We start from the raw sequence: 6,101 nt of genomic DNA, 5'->3' as shown, positions 1-6,101 counted from the left end.
TTCGCCAATGAAGCAAAAACAGTGGGGAGTCTTACACTTTACCGGGCGCACTTTTTCTGTTTTTTTACCTGGCGCTGCGGGGGTTCGAACGAGCTCTGCGGGAGTCAGCGGATTCCAGACGTGTGCTAATTAGTCGTCTAATTAGTAGGACACGGTACCTCGGGACCACCGGTGCGATCACAGTTACCTAGTGCTCGTTTACCGTGTCATTAACACAGTAGCTCTGCGCATGCGCAGAAAAAGAAAAACAAGTTTTTCTTTTTCTGCGCATGCGCAGAGCTTAGGTCCCGCCTCCCCATTCATCAACTTGAGAAGCCACACCTCAGTATTGTCTTCGAAGATGGCGCTTATCCAATCGTGTGAAGCTATGGTGTACGACGATGTTTATCGTCTCACGTTTGATTCGTCAACGCTCGTTGACTGGCTTACTGCCCGAGGGATCATCGGCGATTTTGCTGGAGCCTGTCCCCGTTGTGGCACTGGTGAATTGACGAGGAAGAAAGATCCCAGCTACGGACGAGACGGGCTAGTATGGCGCTGTCGGGTGAAGAGCTGCGATCAGAAAGTTTCCATCAGGGAGGGGAGCTGGTTTTCCGGATCCCATTTGACGATGTGCCAGATTATGAAACATCTCTATTACTGGGTGTACAAGACCCCCCTGCATGTGATCCAGCGCGAGCTCAAAGTGGGATCGAACAGTACCCTGGTCGATTGGAACATGTTCTGCCGCGAGGTGTGCATGTCCGTGATTGAGTCAGACAGCGAGCAGATTGGCGGCCCTGGAACCACGGTGGAGATTGACGAGTCAAAGTTTGGCAAGAGGAAGTACCACCGTGGGAAAAGGGTCGATGGAGTGTGGGTTCTTGGTGGAATCGAGCGAGAGAGTCGGCAAGTGTTTCTAACGTCATTGCCAGACCGAAGTGCGGACACTCTGATCCCAATTATCGAGAAGTACGTGGCCAAAGGCACTACAATCATCACCGACTGTTGGAAGGCGTACTCCAAAAAATACTGGTCTCCCTGCGTCCGGTACCACGAAAGCTCTCTATGATTCATACTTCGTGGAGTATATATTTCGAAAGAAATATTTATCCGGGGCGGAGGACAAATATCTCGCCTTTCTGGAAGCAGTGAAGAAAGTGTACACTCCGAACATGGATCGTGTCGTTGAGAGACTGGAGACCAAGCCCAGTTTGGAACGCCAACCCCTCAAGGTGAAGAACTGAGGATCTTCCGACGTGTTTCGGCAAAATCCAAAACCCAAACAGCCAAGACAGCACGAAACACGTCTGCAGTTTCCTTAGGGAAACCAAGCTGCACTGATGAGTCCTGGTGGGACGAAACGTGTTACTGTAAGCCAACCCTACCCCTAAAGCTTGCTAACCCTAAGGACCCATGAGTGCGTGTTTGACCCGGGGGGGGTCCCTAACCCTAAGGACCCATGAGTGCGTGTTTGACCCGGGGGGGGGGGGGGGGGGGGGGTCCCTAACCCTAAGGACCCAAGTAGTATAGGGAATGACAGTCCGAAAACACTTTTCAAAAACCCCCTCTAAAAAGCCTCATTTACTAAATGAGGCTTTGGTGGGACCATTAGCTCTTGCTATTATTGCCCCTACTACAAAGCTACGCCATCACGTTTACCGTGACTTGGCAGGCGGTAACACTGTGCCGTACGGTACGATCAATAATTCTTCTCTTACAAACCCCCTACCCGGCCCATCCCTCAAGTAGTACAAGTTAGGTTCGTCGGCTTTTATATCCACTTTATCTATGTTGTAAGTTTTGACTGACCATATAGGATCGGTGGCTCGCTTACGGCTATCGCCCTCGTGTTCCCCCGGCTGGTATAGATACCTCACTAGGGCCCTATCCGGTATCTGTTTCTCCTTCCCACGCAATGGAGCGGCCGACTCTGCAACTATTGATTTTAGTTTGATAGCGTCTGCCGGTTTCTTACCGGTGAGACGGGTGACTTCATGGTTGATTGCCGACACCACCTTGGGTAACCTCGTGACCCATTCAGTCGATCGTTTTCCAGGGGTGGTCATCTCCCTAGCATACTGATAGCCGAACAAGCGCTCAGCCAAAGTCCTATTAAATCTCTCAACTATGGCTTGGCTGCGATGGGCTCCGGCCGTGCCACGCCTGACCTTCGTATCGTGTTTGGCTAGCAGTTGTGACACGGCACCCATGAACTCCCGTCCGGGGTCAACTTGCAGCTCTGTTGGCCACGTCAGCGGACTGCGTTTGTATATACGTTCGAATCCTCTGGCTACCTGGGCCGAATCTTTCGTGGTCAAGGGTTCGGCTTCCTTGTAACGACTGGCTACGTCCACTACGGTTAAGGCATACTTGTACCTCTTATCGTGAGGTAGGAACAGTAGGTCTGCCTGGTGAATGCTATTAGGTATGTTAATACCGAACCTCCTTCTAGGTACGTAGCGTGGTGCAGGCAAATAGATCTGCCACAGGGCTTGTTTTTCAAGCCACGCTTTGGCTTCCTCCGGGGGTACTCGCGCTAGTTTAGCTAGCTTATCTACTGCGCTAGCTCCTTTCCAGTACCCACGCGGGCTGTAGTAAATAGACTCAAATTTTTTCATGTCCATACGCGTATGTGTTTATACCATCAATAGCTATCCAACGTTTCGTGTCCATAGGCGATAGGGACGTCTTGTTTATAGTCAGTCCGTATATCTTGTGCCCATCACTTCTAAGTGTGTTCATTTTATGTCTAAAGGTACGGGTCTTGAACAGGGCTTCCTTGAATCTGGCGTGTTTGATGTGTTGTTTCACCACATACTTCTTAACCCCCTTAGCCTTCCGGATCTCGCTATTGTCGGCTTTCAGTATGGAGTACATCTTAGGCCTCAAACCTATGTACTCGGCTATGGGCGTGCCAGCACACTCGTCCTTCATCTTACCTAGGACCTTTTTATTTACCGTACTGTGCATGGCATGGGCCTTAGGGTAGTCGCTGGTGTCGTATAAATCGATGTGTTTTTTCATGTCCTCGTACACGTCCTCGGTTCGAATCTCCATCAGCAGGGAATCCGTGTCAGTGTACAGCACTTCGCACCTGTCGCCGTACTGTTTCTTGAGCTCGTTGTAGTAAAAGTCGTACATCAGGTGTTTGGATAAATCGAGGATGCTCATCCCCACGTAAACAGGCCGGTTGAATTTTATGTGACTTTTCTTCATGTGTAGGGCAGCCAGGTCGTCTGTGAATATCTTGCTACGGTTGAATGCCGGACTGGCTATCAATTTCCTGAGCTTGTCTTCCTCACTAGATCTAACCAGCTTCACGGTCACGCGTTTCCTCAGGTTCTCCATAGTCTTACCAAACACCGAGTTGTTCATGAGCTTGTAGAGATTTTTCTCGAAATCACTGGTGGCTTTTTTTCGTAGGTCTGTGTTCATTCTGATGTAGGGCTCCATCCATGGGCTCTGGTCAAACATGAGCACCCTGTGTATTTTGGTCAGCCTCATACCCAACGACAGGTACAGCTGTAGGTTGCGATAGTGAACGATATACTTGGTCTTATTCATTAAGTTAGGCACGAGTTTTTCAACGTCCGTCACACGCCCACCTGACAAGTTATGTTGGTACTCAGACATCCAGTCTGTATTAACCCTCATACGTTCGGGTGCAAGGGGATAGCTGTTGTGCGATGCGTGTAATGCCTTGGGATACTCTAAGTCAACCTCGAGGATATAACCTTTGTTCGAATCTGGTGCAATGCTCATAACATCAACGTGGGGTACCCATTCGAATCCCCCTGTAGGTAGATACTGACTCATGGCCCAGCCGTACAGGTTGTTTGCGTCGAGGTAGAGAATGTGATTGGTTGGTTTGTTAGGATCGTAACCTTTCACGTATTGATTATTTGCTTTCGCGTATCGTTTGGATGCCATGGAAATCCCACCTCGCAAGCCTTTCTCAATGAATAGGTGCATGTCGTAATCTGTGAGCAATTCTAAATTAACTCCGGTCTTTTTAAGCAAGGCGTCCCACGACAGACCTGGGCTGGTGTAATACCATGCGGGGTCGAGTTTATACTGCTTGAAACATGTCCGCCGAAACGTTTCAAACACGTCGGCTAACAGCAGTACATCTGTCCTCAAGTACAGGTCGTGATAATCGCCCAGGTTCTTACAACCCAGTTTATTCCATACGTTAGTCGCGTGCGAGTAATCATCTCGTGAGACGGACGCCTCATTCAGCTTGCTATAAAAGCAGTCAATAGGAGGTAGTCTGGTCTCGGTGAACTTGACCCAACTATCCATGTACTCATAGGGGTACACACCCTTCCTCATAAGCAGGGGTCTAGTCTCGGCGTCTGTGTATCGATCGGTGATAGGGAAGGTATTGTTGGCCTTGACCAGACTGTCGAGTGACGACAGGAGGAACTGAAACGAGTCAATGAACCTAAGTCCGTTTAAGCTGAAGGAGATGTATCTCTCCATGTTGTTGGGGATGCACGATATATTACCATTGATTTTCGCGATGGCCTGCATGATCAAGTGTGAGTCGTACCCTCTCAAGTTGTGAAAGACAACGGGGATGTTTATTGTCTTAGGGTTGATTTTAAGCTTGAGGTTGCACGCGTTGTGAGCGGCGCCTCTATACTTACCAGTTATGTGGCAGTGATCTCTCACCGAATCACCGTTAAGTGGTGAGTCGCACACGTGACAGTTAGTGCTACTAGCGTGAGCTAGCCTGTCGGCTCGGGTCATACGCATGGGAGCGATTCTATATAATGTATTCCTAATAATTTTTTCTTCCTCCTGCAAACACTTTAGAAACCTTTCAGCCGCGTCAGGGCCCCTATACACTACCGGAGCTTTCGTTTCCCCGTCACAACGGACGACAATGTATCCAAACGAACAGGCTTTATGCTCTTGTGTCTTGTGGGTGAAGCTACCCCCACTAGGGGGTGTGGGGGAATCCCCACCCACAACTAAGGCTTCGAAGTCGGCGTATATAATATAAGGCACAGACATTTGATTCTTGTGGTTACTGAATTTTAGGATATTGTCACCTTCCTTAGGCATGTCGACTCGTATCGCCGTCTGCCCCACACCTTGACAATCATCCCGGTGGGATTCTAATAAATCAGCTCGGGTGAAGCCATGTAGGCATCGTACACAAAAGTGTTTTTCCCCATCGTGTTTCGACTGGTCGTGCAACAACCGGCTGAGATTTTTTATCCACGTGTAGTGATACGTTTCACCTCGCTTGATCATGAATAAATTAATAACTTGGCGATCCTTCACCGGGCTGACCCTGTGTACTATTGTTGTGTTACCTTCGTGTCCAAAGACATTTATAGCCAGATTATTCTGTTTTTCTACTTTAGTGATCTGGGATATTGGGGTGGGTTCATCTATACCATCCCAGTTGAGCCCATCGTCCTGTGGATAATTAGAAGGCCTGTTCGGATTAGTGGCAGCTGGAAATAAGGCTGACCTGATAGCTAACCTCAGGCAATCATTTCCTCTATTCTTAACGTTTACTATGGCTTGTTTGTTCTTATAGTAGGGAGACAAGGCTAGGTATGACCCGCCTCTGAACGGCACGTATTTAGCTATGTCTAGATAGACGTTATCGATTTTATCTACAGCCCACCCGGACCCCATGTGCGTGTAGCGTTCTAGGTATTCTCGTATCTGCTGAAAACTATTATCGATTGATGCGTCAATGGTCTCTGTATGTGTGACGACCTCTTGTTGGCCTCGGAAGTAAGGTTGAAAATACTCAGTGACCCCTGTGGTGCCCTCCTTATCGAGCGACATTTTCACTGTGATCTGAAACTTGATACTTCCTAGATTATTTAGTTCCTGGTTGACCTTATCAGCTATCAGAGGCTTGATATCTGTAATGTCTATATTTCTATCAACGTCCATGCGCCAACTTCCCAAATAGTTACCTACAGCGTGCTTAGTGCGCACTAACTGTAGGTCAATAGCTCTATTCTGTCGTAATAATTCTAAAAGCTGTGGTTTTCTCATACGGGAATACCCGCCTAAACCCAAATCGTGTGCCTCGGCTTTCAGTTGTTTTACAGTGGGACGTGCTACGGGGGCATGTGATAACAATGCGG

General features: G+C 48.5%; 1 pseudogene; it reads left to right on the top strand.

The window, feature by feature from the left end:
• Positions 1 to 340: 340 nt before the first annotated feature.
• Positions 341 to 1,226, top strand: LOC137290374 (uncharacterized; annotated as a pseudogene).
• Positions 1,227 to 6,101: the final 4,875 nt, after the last annotated feature.

Source organism: Haliotis asinina, chromosome 1, assembly GCF_037392515.1.
Source record: "Haliotis asinina isolate JCU_RB_2024 chromosome 1, JCU_Hal_asi_v2, whole genome shotgun sequence".
NCBI lineage: Eukaryota > Metazoa > Mollusca > Gastropoda > Lepetellida > Haliotidae > Haliotis > Haliotis asinina.
This window is presented reverse-complemented; position numbering and strand designations above follow the sequence as displayed.